The following is a 17,606-nucleotide window of genomic DNA, read 5'->3' on the forward strand; positions in this document are numbered from 1 at the left end:
GAACTATTAGCAAGTTCTATTTTCGTTCTTGAAAGTTATTCCCATTTAATTTATTCTCAGTAAGATGCTAATAAGAGGAGCAAGAGAAATATTTGAATTGGAAAAAAAGATTCACTAATTACTATCTTTGTATTAAGCAAATATTTTTCATTTCAGTAACATATCAAGAATACAGTATGATGCATGTGTCTTGTATTAAAACTTTGAAAAAATATTTTTTTCGTTGCTACAATCATTATCACACCCATCAACCATGTCACCCTGGGGTCCCATGGTTAACTAGCAAGAACATGGATTACATCCAATCAGTTCGTGAATCTTAATTCTCAAGACTCCACACGAACTAATGATTGTTTAACTTTTGACCATCTTCTCTAGGTTAAATATCATTTCTTGGGAAACTATTTAATAAGAGATGATCTTGAGTGTGTGACCATTGACTTAACACCCATCATGAACATGCTCTCATTTGTGAGTCATCGTGGGACAATCTCTTTGAAAGTCATGCATGACTAGTTTTCCTTAAAAGGAAATCCCATTTGGAGAACCCATATGACAAAGTTTACCTTGGGGTGTGGCTAGGGTAGGAACCAGCTCGAAACTTTATCATGCTCTGACTTAGGGACCATCAATAGAGGTCGTAGGTCTTGTTCAAAGACCTTCTCCCAATCAATATTTTAAAAAAAACATGCAAGGTTTTTTTATCTCACATTTCAAGAATGATCATACAATAGTCCTAGTGGCATTCTTACCTAATCTAAATGACATGCTTCCAATATATGCATGGCATGCTATGACAATTTTATAATATCAATTCATAAGAATCAACCAATCTTAAAACAAACAATTTTGATTCTCCACAAATTTTCTTTTAAGGGAAAACCGAATAAGTGAATAAGAACCGGACATCAGGTAAGGTCCTAGGAAAGGGAGGTGCGTCAAATTTGACCGCTTAAGAACCAAGCATTCTTAGCCAGAGCCAATCCTAGACATGCACCTTCTTATTATCATAGTTTTCATAGTGTTTTCTCATTACCACACTTTTTATTTTTTAATCGATCAACTTTGGATCATCTCATATATATATGTATCAGAATTATAACATTACATTATATAAATATTATAAAAAATTATAAAACAAATATATACGAGATAGGTAACTAAAATAAAATTTCAAGTTAATGTTTCCACTCTTCTATTTCTAGAAAGTAAATGTAAAATTAAAAATTACATAATTTTTTGTCACAAGACATTCCTTGGGTCTTCAATTGCCATCGCATCTTTTCCTCGTCATGGTCTCCCTTTGGAAAAATTACATTTAAGTCTTATGTCCATTTCTGGCTCACAAGAATTCTATAAATTTTAAAAAAATATAGCCTTACGTGGAGATGATAGCTCATGGTCTATTTCTTAAGAACCACAATCTCGACAATAAAAAACAATTATATAATATCGCATCCATTCTCATATATAACTCAGAACATTCATAATATCTAAATAATGTCACTTTCTATGTAATCAAATCATTCAAGAAGAAGAGAAATTTATTTTGATTTTCTGTTTATACTTATAGATAGACCACAACTTGACTTTGATACCGATTGTTGGAAAAAACGAGTTTGGAAAATGCAGAGGAAAATAAATTTAGGGGAAAACTAAAGTTTTAATTTTTTTTCTAAAACAAGATCTTGATTGTGATATCTAAAGTAATAAACACTTAATCAAAATTGTACCTTTTCGATTCGTCTAGGATTGTAATAAAGACTTAATTTTTCAAGAAAATTCTTTAATCAAATTCTCCAGTTGAACAATTCTCACAACCACCTAATTCAATTCCACATCGAATAAATGAACTCAATTAAATTATTCCCAAAGTCGTAGAATTTTCTTCTGATTCAAATGCAGTCCGATCGAGCATTTGTTGAGCTAGCGGAGGGACTAATTAGACATATACAATTAAGCTCTAGTTATTACAATTATATCCAGAAGTATCGTTCTGATAAATTCATAATTACTTAATCATGGAGTCAGTCCATAAGAAGTACCATGATTGAAAACTCCTTATTGTATACTCTTTATGAAAGTAATTCATCCAGCTGCTTTGTCCGATGACCTCGTCATGTGTGTGTTACCCTCATATGATATCATTGAGTCCTTTAAGTTAAATCCATTTACTCAATACAATCCTATTTGTCGCACTAAAAATCCCATCAACATTCTAGGACTGAACACATTGAAATTAGAAATCATTTCATTAGAGATCATGTCCAATAGGGTGAAATAGTTCTAGAGTATATAGATACCATAAACCAATTAGCTGACATTTTTGCAAAACCATTAGACAAATAGAGATTTTGGAAACTTAAGAGAGAACCGGGTTTAACCACCTTGCCTTGACTTTGTGTTGAAACTTTCTTTGTTCTTTGATTATTTTTATTGCAAAAAGCTTGTTAAGTAATGATTTCATGGCTTTTGTATGCATAAATATAGGGGGAATTTATGTAGATATTTGCTCTATTTTAACCTTTTTTTTTCTAGCATGACTTGCTCTTATGATGTTTTTGAACTTATTAAATTAGTCTTATTCTTACTAACTTAGTCGTTTTTCTTTAAAATCAAAGTTTGCTTTATGAATTATATGCATCATGCTTGCATTTTGCATTTCCATGCATATGAAATATTTAGGGATGATCTTAGAGTCATTTTAGGACATTTAGAACCTCTAAAGACTCAAAAATCTCAATTTTGCAATTTTCGCTTCACTTGGAAAATAGAATCGCAATTTGGTATCGATACCAATTTAAAAATATCGATACTTTTATAAAATATATCAATACTCTTGAGAAATCATCGACACCATGGGGTTTTTAAAGGTACTTGCACCAGTTTCTAGAACAAATTTTCAAAACACCTAAAAAATTTTTCTTCCTTCCATCGAAAACCAATCAACTCTTCTCCAAATTTTTTTCAAATTTCTTCATTTTTTTGTCATATCTTAGCTTTTCAACACCTTCAAACACCATTTCCTCAAGATTTGTTCAACATTTTTTTGGAGATTTTGCCTATTTCAATATTTTTGAGGTAAAACATTAAAACTTTCAACTTATTGATTTTATAAAATGTAGGTTGAAATAGTGCTTGTTGATGGTTTATTGGGTTGTTTTGAACATTATATATCATGTTATATTGAACCTATCCCTAAATATTTTCTTAACATTTACCCACCAAGTGTTTGTTAAAATTCCCTAAAGAGTTTTTCTTTTGAGTCTTAGTGTTTCTAAGTGTTAAATTAGATAGAATGTCCCCTAAGAAAAAGCCAAAATTAGTGCATCGTCATCTAACCCATCTAATGTGGTAGAGTCATCTTTTAGTGAATGTTTTCAATCCTAAAACTCTCGATCTCGTTTTAATAAAAATTTTGCCTTGAAAATGGTTTGGGAGTCTAGAAAAATAGATGTTGGTATGCTTGAAGAAATAAATTTTATTTATCTATCTATTTTTCCAGCCTTTTATTCAAATGTCAAGCTCGAACATGACGAGTCTGGTGATCTCGTTGTTACCATCACCTCATTTTTAATGAACACTCTCATTCGCCTTACTGTCGAAGAGTTTGGAGATTTGTTACACTTGCCTTCCGGAGGTAACTCTAATGAAAAGGTCCCTTTTAATCAAGCTCTTTTCATTCAGTCCGGTTTAGCTTCTGAACTTTCTTTACATGATCGAATCTTCTATCTTACCCTAACTTGGAATTTATGTCCTATTATGAAACATGCCGAGCTTCAGAGCATCAATTATTGGTGGCTCAATTCTGTCCAAAATAATAGGTGTCCCGACCTTGCTTTTATCATGTTTAATGACATTACTAAGGCTATCGAGAGAGGTATGAGTACAAATATCACCTTTCCTCATGACACATATTTTTCATATATTTTTAGATGGTCAGGAAATAGCACCCTTGGAATGTAATAACTCGTTTTCAATGAAATCAGAATAGTGATTTCAAGACCACAAATCTGATGAGTAAAATTTAATGTTATTATTATTTTAATGTCTATAGAATATTATTAAGGTCATAGAAAAAGATTGTTAAGAAATTTTGACGTTTGGATGCTTAATTAAGTAAAAATGACTAAATCGTAAAAGGTACAAAACTAAGGTTCTATTAGCTAAAGGTTTCAAATTGCTATAAAACTTTAATATATGTAGACTTAAATGGTAATTAGACCATTATTATTATGAGTGGACGATGATGGACACATTATTAAGTGATTTAAAAGTCAATTACCAAGGTTAATTATGTAATTTAATAAATATGTTAAAGTAAAATAAAGAAAACAAAAATATCATCTTTTAGTTCATCTTCCCCACCAAAAATAAGAAATAAAAACTCCATTAAAGGAGCTTGAGCATTCGGCTAAGGACCTGTCTTGCATGTAAGTGAAATTTGTCCTATTTTTAATGATTTTTATGTTTTCGGGATCGTTGTAGCTTAATCTAGTTAGCCCAGGTATTAATTTGCAAAATTGTTAAAGGTTTATGGTTTTTCCATGAATATGCTTGTATGGCTTTTGATGTTTGATGGAAGCTTATGAATCCTTGTTGTTAAATAAACAAGTTTTGTGAAGGGATTTTTAATGAAATTGCCATTTAGGGACTTATTTATAAAAGTAGTAAAATTCCATGGTAAAATTGTCAATGCTAATTTTTATGGGTTGGTATAGGTCCTTAGTTAATTCAGCTAGCATGAAATATGGATGAAATTGCTTAAATTTCAATTTAAGAGCTTAATGACTAAATTGTAAAAAAGTTAAAATATTAAGGGAAAAAGTGTAATTTTACAAAAGTATGAAATTTGGATTGAATTAAATAGTATAAGTATTAAATGGATTGAATTTGCTTATTTAGATCAAGATAAACCTCGTACGGATCTAGATCGAGGAAAAGCTAAAGCCTCGAATTAGTTGATCTCATTTCTACATCTTTGTCATCGAGGTAAGTTCGTACGATTCATTAACGTTTTAATGTTATATTGATCTATATATTCATGTATTATTTGCAATGAAATCAAATGTTGAAATCCAATGATGTTTCGACGATTATTGAGTCCTGTGTGAACTTTAGGAATACGTAGGATACAAATGACATGTCATTAGGGTTACTATGTTTCGAGTGTTGGTCTTGAATGTCCTACCAATGGTTGAACTCCTGCATTTGGTGCGGATACTCAATAGCTTGTGTGAGCAGCATCGTGTAGCTTACATTTCGACCGTCAGCTTGTGTAAGCAGACTCATTTCACAGCTCGAGTGAGCAACGATGGAGGGAAAAGGAAAGGTTACGACTATATGTTTAGCACACTTTGTGTGAGCTTTCCTGCATATCCGATGTTATTCTAAATGGTTCAACGAGCATAAAAAGGAAAAGAGCGGTAAGTGTTCAAATGACTTATGTCATGAATCTATGAAAAGGAGTGAAAAGGAAATGTTCTATGAAAACATATCTATGTTCATGAAAATGATTATTTCAAGTGATATTGTTCATGTATAATGACTTATCTTATGTTAATTCAAGTGAATTATGAGTTAATGCACTAATATGTGTTGTTGATAATGCTTAGGCTTTTTCCAAGCTTATGGTTTGGATTGTTTTATGTTTTATTTTGAGATTATTCATTGAAATGGTAAGTTATGTTAATGTTTTACAAATTTACTAAACATTATATGCTTACGTAATTTTCTTTATGATGTTTTATAGATTATCGGAAGCTCGACTGATTTGGAAGCTCGTCAGAGATCTATTACATTATCCAACGATTATATTAATAGTTTCTTTTAAGTTTTGGTCAAGGTTATAATGGCATGTATAAGTTGACTTATGTTTACTGTATGGTTGAATGCTTAGATGTTTATTACGGTATGTATATATGTTGGTTGGTTGGTACTATTTTAGTGATGGTTGAATTGTATCATTTATGTGGTTGTGGTGCATGAGAGAAATGGTACAAATGGTAAGTTTCTATTGACATGAAATAGGTCAAGTTATGGTAAGTTTTGAAATGGTATTGTACTTGATGTGTAGGTATAAATTGTGGTAATGTTTCTATGTTTAGGTACTGTTTTATTGAATGCATTTGAGGTGCCTTATTGGCATATTGGTTGGATGGATTTATGGTCTACTGAATTTGTCATTTTATGCATGTTTTGGTAAAGTTTTGAAGCCTTGAAGTTGTGCACAAATTTTGTTTAGGTACAAGCTTGAAATGGGTGATGGAAATGGCTAGATTTTGGCCAATTTCATGTCCATACGGCCTATGACATGGGTGTGTGTCTCAGTCGTGTGTGACACACAACCATGTGACACAGTCGTGTGTCTCTTGTAGGTTTTAAAGGCATTCAAGTTAGGCAGTTACATGGCCTAGGACATGGCCTGACACACGAGCGTTTGGCTTGGCCGTGTGACCCAAATTCGAAAGTTACACGGGCACGACACGGGCTAAGACACGACCATGTGTCCTTATTTCGATTGTCACACGGCCTGATACACGGGTGTGTGTCTTAGCCTTGTGAGTCACACAGCCTGGCCATATGGCCGTGTGATCCCTACAGTTCAATTTTTCCAACTTTTTCTTAAATGTTCTAAATGTTTTTGATTTTGTCTCGAATCATTTCTAAAGTGTTTTTAGGGCCTTGAGGGCTCGATTAAGGGACGTTATGCATGTAATTGTATGATTTATATCACGTTTAAGTTGAGATTTGAAAGGTATTTTAAATTTACGTTTTTATGGTAATACTCTGTAACCTTATTTCGACGACGAATATGGGTTAGGGGTGTTACATTTAGTGGTATCAGTGCTGCAGTTTAGTTGGTTCTCAGATTGAACATAACGTGTGCGAGTCTAGAAATACATGCTACTATATAACCTTTGATAATATGATAACTCCAGAATCGATTTGAACTATGTGTTCATATAGATAATGTCATCCAACTGAGTCGATTCACGGAGTAGCATCAAGTGGTAGTAGGCCCGTATTTGAGGCCCGGGGAGGAGAGGCTAAGGAAGCCTTCTTCCAGATTATCAATGAAAGGTTGACCGACTTCGTACGAATGAACCTTATGGCTCAATGACCTATACCCCCACCTATTCCTCAACCAGTCCTCGTAGTTTCTTAGGGTTTGGAACCAGTATGAGTGAGCAAGCCTCCAGTCGATAAAATTTGCAAATATGAGATTGAAGAATTGAGAGGTACATCCCAAGATGATCCTGAAAGAGCTAAATTCTGGTTAGCAAATACGATCAGAGTTTTTGATGAACTATCTTGTACACCGACAGAATGTGTGAAATGTGCTGTATCATTATTGAAAGATTTAGCTTATTAGTGGTAGAATACCATATTTTCAGTTGTCCCAAGAGGTCGGATAGGTTGGGAGTTCTTCTAGATAAAATTTCGAAAGAAATATGTGAGTCAAAAATTTGTTGATAAGAAACGTAAAGAGTTTCTTGAGTTGAAATAGGGCCGGATGATAGTATCTAAATACGAGAGAGAATTTGCTCGACTCAGCAAGTATGCTCGAGAATGTATACCGACAGAGGTTTCTATATGTAAACATTTTGAAGACGGTTTGAATAAAGACATCAAGCTGTCAGTCAGGATTCTAGAACTGAAAGAATTTGTTGTTTTGGTTGACAGAGCGCACAAAGCCGAAGAGCTGAGTAAAGCAAAGAGAAAAGTTGATTATAAGGCTCATGATTTGGGAAAGAGATCAGCAAGAATGTCATATCAATCGTTGTTAAAGAAGTTAAAAGAATATCACGGTTGTTCGTCAACTTCAGTGGGTTATTCGAGTAAAGATAGGAGAGAGCAACATGCGAGTTCAAAACCTCAGGCTACGTCTGTAGCGAGTGTGGGTAGTCTTAAAAACAATAACCCCAAATGTCAGCAATGTGGATGACGACATTTTGGTGATTGCAAAATGAAAGACAAGGCATGTTTTAAATGTGGTTCATATGAACATTATATCAGAGATTTCCCGAAAAGGTCCGAAAAAGAAAAAGGTTCAGACTACTGGACCGAGTAACGCTGCTGCGAGAGGTAGATCGCCAAGGAACACTGGAAATGTGGCAATCACCGTAGTGGGACAAAAGACTCTGCTGTAAGATTCGAGGCATGAGCACTGGCTAGAGCTTATAGAATCTGTGCTCGAGAGGAAGCTTCATCGCCAGATGTTATCACTGGTACATTTTTTATCTTTGATACTGATGTTACTGCTTTGATTGACCCGGGGTCAACACCTTTATATGTATGTACGAATTTATTGTCAGATAAGAAATTGCCTTTTGAGTCTACTGAGTTTGTGGTTAAAGTAATGAATCCCATAGGTCAGTATGTGTTAGTAGACTCAAAGATGCTTAGTTTGTGGTTAAAGTGGTTTCAGGACCACAAATGCGATAAGTAAAATTTAATTTTAATATTATTTTAATGTCTATGGAATATTGGTAAGGTCGTAGAAAAATTTCATTAAGAAATTTTGACATTTGCATGCTTAAATAAGTAAAAATGACTAAATCGTAAAAGGTGCAAAAGTAAGGTTCTATTAGCTAAATGTGTCAAATTGCTATGAAGTTTTAATATCGTGGACTTAAATAGTAATTAGACCATTATTATTATTATTAGTGGACAAAGATGGACACATTATTAAGTGATTTAAAAGTTAATTAACAAGGTTAATTATGTAATTTAATAAATATGTTAACGTAAAATTAAGAAAACTAAAGTATCATCTTTTAGTTCATCTTCCCCACCAAAAATAAGAAATAAAAACTCCATTGAAGGAGCTTGAACATTCGGCTAAGGAGATGTCTTGCATGTAAGTGAAATTTGTCCTATTTTTAATGATTTTTATATTTTCGAGATCGTTGTAGCTTAATCTAGCTAGCCTAGGGATTAATTTGCAAAGTTGTTAAAGGTTTAGGGTTTTTCCATGAATATGCTTGTATGGATTTTGATGTTTGATGGAAGATTATGAATCCTTGTTGTTAAATAAGCAAGTTTTGTAAAGAGATTTTTGATGAAATTGTCATTTAGGGACTTATTTATAAAAATAGTAAAATTCCATGGTAAAATTGTGAAATGCTAATTTTTATGGGTTGGTATAGGTCCTAGTGAATTCGGCTAGCATGAAATATGGATGAAATTGCTTAAATTTCAATTTACAAGCTTAATGACTAAATTGTAAAAAAATTAAAATATTAGGGGTAAAAGTGTAATTTACAAAAGTATAAAATTTGGACTGAATTGAATAGTATAATTATTAAATAGATTGAATTTGCTTATTTAGATTAAGATAAATCTCGTAAGATCTAGATCGAGGAAAAATTAAAGCCTTGGATTAGTTGATCTCGTTTCTACGTCTTTGTCATCGAGGTAAGTTCGTACGATTGATTAATGTTTTAATGTTATATTGATCTATATATATTCATTAATGTTTCGATGATTACCGAGTCCCGTGTGAACCTTAGGAATACGTAAGATACAAATGACATGTCATTAGGGTTACCATGTTGCGGCTATTGGTCTTGATTGTCCTACCAATGGCTAAGGTCCTGCATTTGTTACGAATACTCAATAGCTTGTGTGAGCAGCATTGTGTAGCTTACATTTCGACCGTTAGCTTGTGTGAGCAGACCCATTTCACAGCTCGAGTGAGCAACAATGTAAAGAAAAAGGAAAGGTTACGACTGTATGTTTAGCATACTTTATGTGAGCTTTCCCACGTATCCGATGTTATTCTAAATGGTTCAATAGGCATAAAAAGGAAAGGAGCGGTAAGTGTTCAAATGACTTATGTCATGAATCTATGAAAAGGATTGAAAAGGAAATGTTCTATGAAAGCATATCTATGTTCACGAAAATGATGATTTCAAGTGATATTGTTCATGTATAATGACTTATCTTATGTTAATTCAAGTGAATTATAAGTTGACGTACTAACATGTGTTGTTGATGATGCTTAGGCTTGTGCCAAGCTTATGGTTAGATTGTATCATGTTTAATTTTAAGATTATGCATTGAAATGGTAAGTTATGTTCATGTTTTATGAACTGAAATGGTGAGTTATGTTCATGTTTTACGAACTTACTAAGCATTATATGCTTACGTAGTTTTCTTTCTAATGTTTTATAGATTATCGGAAGCTCGACCGGTTTGGAAGCTCGTCAGAGATCTATCACACTATCCAGCGATTATATCGATAGTTTTTTTTATGTTTTGGTCAAGGTTATAATGGCATGTATAGGTGGACTTATGTTTAATGTATGGTTGAATGCTTAGATGTTGATTACAGTATGTATATATGTTGGTTGTTTGGTACCATTTTAGTAATGGTTGAATTGTGTCATCTATGTGGTTGTGGTGCATGAGAGAAATGATACAAATGGTAAGTTTCTATTGACATGAAATAGGTCAAGTTATGGTAAGTTTTGAAATGGTATTGTACTTGATGTGTAGGTATGAATTGTGGTAATGTTTCTATGTTTAGGTAAGGTTTGATTGAATGCATTTGAGGTTCCTTATTGCCATACTGGTTGGATGGATTTATGGTCTATTGAATTGGTCATTTTATGCATGTTTTGGCAAAGTTTTGAAGCCTTGAAGTTGTGCACAAATTATGTTTAGGTACAAGCTTGAAATGGGTGATGGAAATGGCTTGATTTTTGCAAATTTCATGTCCACATGGCCTAAGACACGGGCGTGTGTCTCAGCCGTGTGTGATGCACGCCATGTGAGACAGCCGTGCGACACAGTTGTGTGTCTCCTGTAAGTTTTAAAGGTTTTCAAGTCAGGCAGTTACACGGCCTAGCACACGGCTTGGCACACGAACATGTGAGGCCATTTCGAGAGTTGCACAGCTTGGAACATGGGCGTGCGGATTGGCTGTGTGACCCAAATTTGAAAGTTACACGGGCACGAAAATGGGTTGGGACACGATCATGTGTCCCTATTTTGATTGTTACACGGCTTGAGACACGGGCTTGTGTCTCAACCATGTTAGTCACATGGCTTGGCCACACAATCGTGTGACCCCTACAGTTCAATTTTTCCATGTTTTTCTTAAATGTTCTAAATGTTTTCGATTTAGTTCTGAATCATTTCCAAAGTGTTTCTAGGGCCTTGAGGGCTCGATTAAGGGACACTATGCATGTAATTGTGTGATTTATATCATGTTTAAGTTGAGATTTGAAAGGTATGTTTTAAAGTTATGTTTTTACGGTAATACTCTGTAACCCTATTCCAGTGACGGATACGGTTTAAGGGTGTTACACGGAAAGTCCCCCATTACATCCAATAAACCCATAAGTTACGAGGCACTTCACCATACCAACTATCACTATGATGCCGGTTCTGGTGAGTGGATTAAGGGAGGTAATCTGGCTGCCGATGATGACGATGATGATGATGATGATGATGATGATGATGATGATGATGATGATGATGATAAAGGCGCTTTTGAACACATCCCTTCACCCTAGTGCTTCTCCATAGGCTTCTTCTTCATATTCTACTCAACCCTCTTTCGAGGTTAATAGTGCCATTCTCAATGCTATCCATTCATTAAGCAATGAGGTTCGATGTTATAGGGAAGATGTTAACACTCGCCTATCGACTTTGGAGGCACAAATGGCGTCTCTCATAGCTCGTTTCCCTTCAACTCCTCATTTTTTCCTCTAGTGATGATTAGAGTATATTTAAGTCATTCATTTATACTCATAACTTTAGCACCTAGTTTCTTTATTATTGCCTATGTCTATATCTAATTTCACTTTATTGCTTTATTGGTACTTTTAGATACATTGATGTTTAGTTCTTTATCCATTCACTTTTATATATCTTTTCTCCTTAAGCTTTATTTGTCATTTGATATAACAAAAAGGAGAGAATTAAAGGTAAATTGATTGATTATTTGTTTATGCTAACTATATGCAAATATGCAAATTTTGTGACCAATTTTCCTTAAAGTAAAAATGAATTACATATTGTTTGTCAAATTTTATTTTGGTCTTATATTCAAAATGACTTTTATTAAGGGGACAAATTATTCAAAAAAATTACCAAATGTTTTGTTATATCAAAAAGGGAGGTTGTTAAACCAAGCTTTATTTGATAAAATATTTTGATATAACAGATTGAAGTGTTTTTTTAATAAAAGTTAAAATTGAAATTGACAAAATGATTTGTTAAAATTGAAGTCTAAGAGATAAAACTTTGAATATCCACTTTGAATTCTTTGAAAAAAATTTACACCTTTAAAATCAAATTAAAATGATTTCCACTTAGTAAAATGAATTTTAACAAATCAAATAATTTTCAAACAAGTTAAAATTGCTCTAGGCTTAAAAGTATTGATAAATTTTTGGTCAAATGTCGATATTTTATGAATTATTGATACCCTTCTTAAAAAGATACCAAAATGGCATTTTATTTTTCACAAACCCTATTAAGTATCGATATTTTCGAAATATCAATACCTTTTCTTAAAAATGATACTAAAATAGCATTATTTTTCTCACAAAACTTACAAAGTATCGATAAAATTGTTTTGGTATCGATAGCTAAACACCAACGATCACTGAATTTAAAATTTATTGCAAGAATTATCGATACCTTTTTATATGGTATCGATACTCGGTGTTGCAGGTGAATTAAATGCTTTGATTTTTACATCCCCAAAGACTCTATTCATGGTAGTAACAACCTCAACGGTTGGAAATCAGTTAGGGTATAAATACCAACTTCTAAAGCTCCTACAACAATAAGAAAACACTTTCAAGCAAAAATCATCAGTCAAAAAACTTTTGAACTTATTATTTCAATATTCTTTTAACATACACTCCTAAGCTTTAATTCTATTCTTTTGCTCAAGTGTATTTCATTGTATTTGAGCTTAATTTGCAAACACTTTGATCTTGTAAGAATTATTTATTTGTTTGCTTATTTGTATTTCCTTAAGAGGGTTTGTCTCTCAAGGTTTGGGGTAGAAATCTTAAGAGAGTTATAAGGTTAAACCTTGTCCTCAAAGGTTATCAATTTAATAAATTCAGGAAAATCCTTAGTTTTGGAAAGCTAAGGTAGTGGAGTAGGCAATTGGGGCCAAACCACTCTAAATTATAGTGTTCATCTTTCAATTTTCTTTCTAGCTTTCACAAATTTTTTTAAGAGCCAATTCACCCCCTTTTGGCAATTTCAGTTTGATTTATCAATCTAACAAAATATTAACATTTAACAACTCAATTTAAATATAGTAAAAATACACTCACTGGCCTTAAATCAAGCTTACGGGGTCCTAAAAATAGTTTAAAAACATTTAGGGGTCATTTTGAAACAAAACAGAAAAGTTTGGAAAAATTTGAAAATAAAGGTCACACGGCCATGTGACATAGCCCAGATCGTGTTAGCATTCATAGTATGTACACATGGTTGTGTCTCAGCTTGTGTGGGTATTCGAAATAGGGTCACATGGTCGTGTTGCAGGTCGTGTGCATATTCAAAATATAGCCACACAGCCGTGTTCCATTCGATGTTGGGTCACACGGTGATAAAAAACTACCTAAAAAGAGGAGACGATATCATAGGCTATTGGATTTACCCTAGGGAAAAAGGTTATAAAAAGCCAGAGAAGGATAGCCTAAAAGGTGTGGAGATCCGGAGGAAACAATAGAGGATCACGACTAAGTGGAGACAGAAAGAGGAAACCGAAGGCAGTCCCTGTCAATCAGCACAGGACACTGTACTACTGGATTGCAGATTGGTTTGGCGATAACCATCTTCCCAAGTTCTTCCATTAGTCCTTAATCTGTTCTCCCATGGATTAATTTGAGTTGAAACGATATTGGGTGTTATTTTGAACTTGAATTTTAATTGCCAATCCATGAGCTAAATCTCATAGGGTTGGGATTGCATGATGAAACATTTATTTTTTTAATGGTTGAAGCACATATCTAAATTAATTTATTATTTCATTCAATTATTTTTATTTCTAAAATTGTATGCGTACAATCCCTAGACATAGAAGACTGTGTAACATGCCTATAAACTAATCTAATTCTGAAAAGGTTGGAGTAGTTGGACTGTAATTGAATGATATGAGCAAGTACTCAATAGATACTTGTAGTAGACTCTAGACATAGAGCAGGCTTCATATGGAATGAAGACAAAACAGTGTAAGGTACCGTGCTAAGGCCTATAGACACAGGCCAGGTAACTTGAGATCTAGCTCTCGAAAGAAGCATGTCACTTTAGACCTCTTCTAAGTAGTAGATTGAGTACAATTTTGCTGAGGCATTACTGAAAGTAAGGGCAGATTCTTAGTAATCCCAACCTTCCAAATCACATCTTAGACACTTAATCCTTTGCCATAGTATCTTTGCTATAACATTCTTAGTTATTTATTTATTCAGTCGTAGATTATTTACGTAATTATTCTCGTAATTTCCATTGCATTTTTACTCTTGCTTTGCCTTAGCATTTTTCAGTATTAGTCAATATACATTTTGCATACATCCTTAATACTTTAATTTACCACTACATACTTAACTTGGTTTTGCCATAACATTAATCATAATTCGTTATAATAACTTGACCATTTTTATACCTAATCCGATCCCTATGGAGACGATCTCGCTTATCACTCTATTATTTGATTTGACGTGTACACTTGCACAATTTGCATACCATTTCAGACGCGACAAGTTTTTGGTGCTGTTGTCAGGGATTGGCAAATTGGTGTAATTTGGTTTGGTTATTTTATTTAATTCTGTTAGTTTTATTGCACTTAGTTTACTTTAATTTCTACAGGTTTGCCATCAGTACATGAGAAGAGGCATTCCTGCTAACAAAGAATATCCTTTTGACCTAGAGATCAAAAAAACTTTACGAAGAAGGCAGAAAGAACTGCGAAAAATGGCTAGGAACAAGAATGATCCTTGTCTCAATGATAATCCGAATGGTCAAAATGCTAATCCTCCTGTTCGTAGGGTGATACCAAGTATGAATGATAATTTGAATGGTTAAGGCACTAACCCTCATGTTTGTGGGGTGAGTGATGATCGAGATAGCCCAATCTGAGAGCATGTTGTGCCAATTTTGGATGACCTAAATCCAGGGACAGTCAGACCACAAATATAGGCTCAACAGTTTGAGCTGAAACTGGTAATGTTTCAGATGTTACAAACAGTAGGACAATTTAATAGGTTACCCACTGAAGATCCAAGACTGCAGTTAAGACTTTTTCTAGAGGTCTATGACTTGTTTAGACAACAAGGTATGCTTGAAGACACTCTATGACTTAAACTGTTTCCATATTCTTTAAGAGATCATGCGAGAGAATGGTTGAATGCTTTGCTATCGGGGGCAGTGGCATCATGGAATGATTTTTGCGAAAGGTTTTTGCTATGATATAATCCCCTAAATATGAATGCAAAATTTAGAAATGACATCACATCTTTTTGGCAATTGGAGGATGAAACACTATATGAAGCTTGGAAACGATTTAAAGACTTTGTAACACCCCAAACCTGACCTAGACGTTATGGCTGAATCTGGCGATATCACATTGAAGTCTTTTTCGAAAACATAGTTTCAATGAAAAATCCGCTCTATATTAATTCTCGTTTATTGAAACTCAGGTTTGTCAGTTTGTTGATCTTATTTGTTGTTACTATATTCAAAACATTGTTTTGATGCGGAAGCTTTTATTTTATGCTACTAAAACGTGGTGTTTTGAAAAAAAAACATTCATCTTTTGAAAATCCGTGTCCTACTTCTATCAGATATGAATTAAAATAAGTAAAATCCCAAAATTAAAAGTTTAAAAGAAAATTTTAAAAGGCCTTATTACAGAACAAATACCTAAAATAAATTTCTTATAAGAAAAAAAAACAAATGTAAAAGCAGGTGCGGTTGTGTGGCCACCTCCGAGTCCCTCACAACACCGGTCCCTAAGATTGGGGATTACCTGTAAGATAAACAGAGGGGTGAGTTTACGAAAACTCAGTGTGTAACCCTATAAAAGCAAATAGCCAATGCATTTACAGTCTGGGCTTAAGCCCAATTGAATAACAGTTCAGTTCAGTTGGCCTTAGCCCATTACAGTGACAGTATCAGTGTAGGCCTTAGCCCATTACAGTGACAGTAACAGTTCAAACATGCAATCAGAAATCCTACCAATCCAGCCTCTACGCTCTACTATGTCCAACCCAACACCCCATGTGGGGATAAAATCACCCACCCATCCCTACACTCCAAAATTAGCACTGGTTGCGGCACTAAACAGTATTTGCAGTAGAACCGCCAATACAGTACACTTCCTCCAATCATAATAATCCCATTCCCATGCAACATATCATACTTGTATGCAACATATATTTATATATCGTGGCATGCTCATATACAGTCATACATAACATTAAGCATATAGTCATTTTATAACATAGGGGCCTAACAGTCATTTTATAACATAGGGGCATAACCGTCATTTTATAACATAGGGGCATAACAGTCATTTTATAACATAGGGGCATAACCGTCATTTTATAACATAGGGGCATAACAGTTATTTTATAACATAGGGGCATAATCGTTATTTTATAATATAAGGCATAATAGTCATTTTATAACATAGGGGCATAACAATCATTTTATAACAGCTTGGGGGTTTAGGCCTACTTACCGACCCATCAGTAGGCCCACAGTTGTCTCGGGTGACCCGTACAACCTTAACAGTCAAATAGTGAAGTTGGACCCAAGGCCCATAATGCGGGCCCATGTGGGCCCACACACTTGTGTGGCCCACATATCCCAGAATTGGTCTCGGTCATGAAATTACACAGTTTGGCCAAATTTCCTCCACACGCTCGTACGGTTTACTCATGTGGAGACCATAAGCCCGTTGGGCCCACACTGTCCATTTCGGCCCATCGTGGCCTAAAACGGCCTAAGACCACGAAATCGCTCATGGTGGTTACAATAGTATAATGCCCATGTTTATGCATTCGGTTTACCACACAAGCGAGTGCACACTCGTGTAGCGTCAATTGCCATAATTTTCAGCTTTTGCCGATTTACGTTTTGGGTAGGGTTTACACACTTTGTTTCTATTCGTCACAAGCAGTCGCTTAAACACTTACCAACCTACATTTAGCCAATCAAACTCCACTATCAGTCTTACTTTACAGTTAACAAGAAACTAGAAATCTACAGTTCATTCATAAAATATAGTAGCGTTACCTTCGATCGAACCACAGTGATTTCCATGAATTTAGTCTTCAGTGATTGATTAGGAATTCCTTGAATCCTTCCTTGACTGCCATACAATTGGTATCAGTTATTACTAAAGGCAGAAGAAGAAAGAAATATTGATACGCTTAAAAAACTTACCGAAAGAGACAAGAGAATCAAATAGTGGAAGGATTCGACATTACCACAACCCCTCACCCTCGATTTAAAGCGAAACGAAAAAGAGTAAAGTCAATTGGTGGAAAAAGAGGAAAGGTTTCGGCAGTGGTCAGAACTGGTAATCGGTAGCACAACACAAGAGGGAGAGAAGAGAAGAATTA

General features: G+C 34.2%; 1 non-coding gene across 1 annotated transcript; it reads right to left on the minus strand.

The window, feature by feature from the left end:
- Positions 1-15,471: 15,471 nt before the first annotated feature.
- Positions 15,472-15,573, minus strand: LOC128040219 (small nucleolar RNA R71). Its single transcript, XR_008194877.1, has one exon. It is a non-coding gene; the product is annotated as a small nucleolar RNA R71 (small nucleolar RNA).
- Positions 15,574-17,606: the final 2,033 nt, after the last annotated feature.

Source organism: Gossypium raimondii, chromosome 3 (assembly GCF_025698545.1).
Source record: "Gossypium raimondii isolate GPD5lz chromosome 3, ASM2569854v1, whole genome shotgun sequence".
Taxonomy (NCBI): Eukaryota; Viridiplantae; Streptophyta; class Magnoliopsida; order Malvales; family Malvaceae; genus Gossypium; species Gossypium raimondii.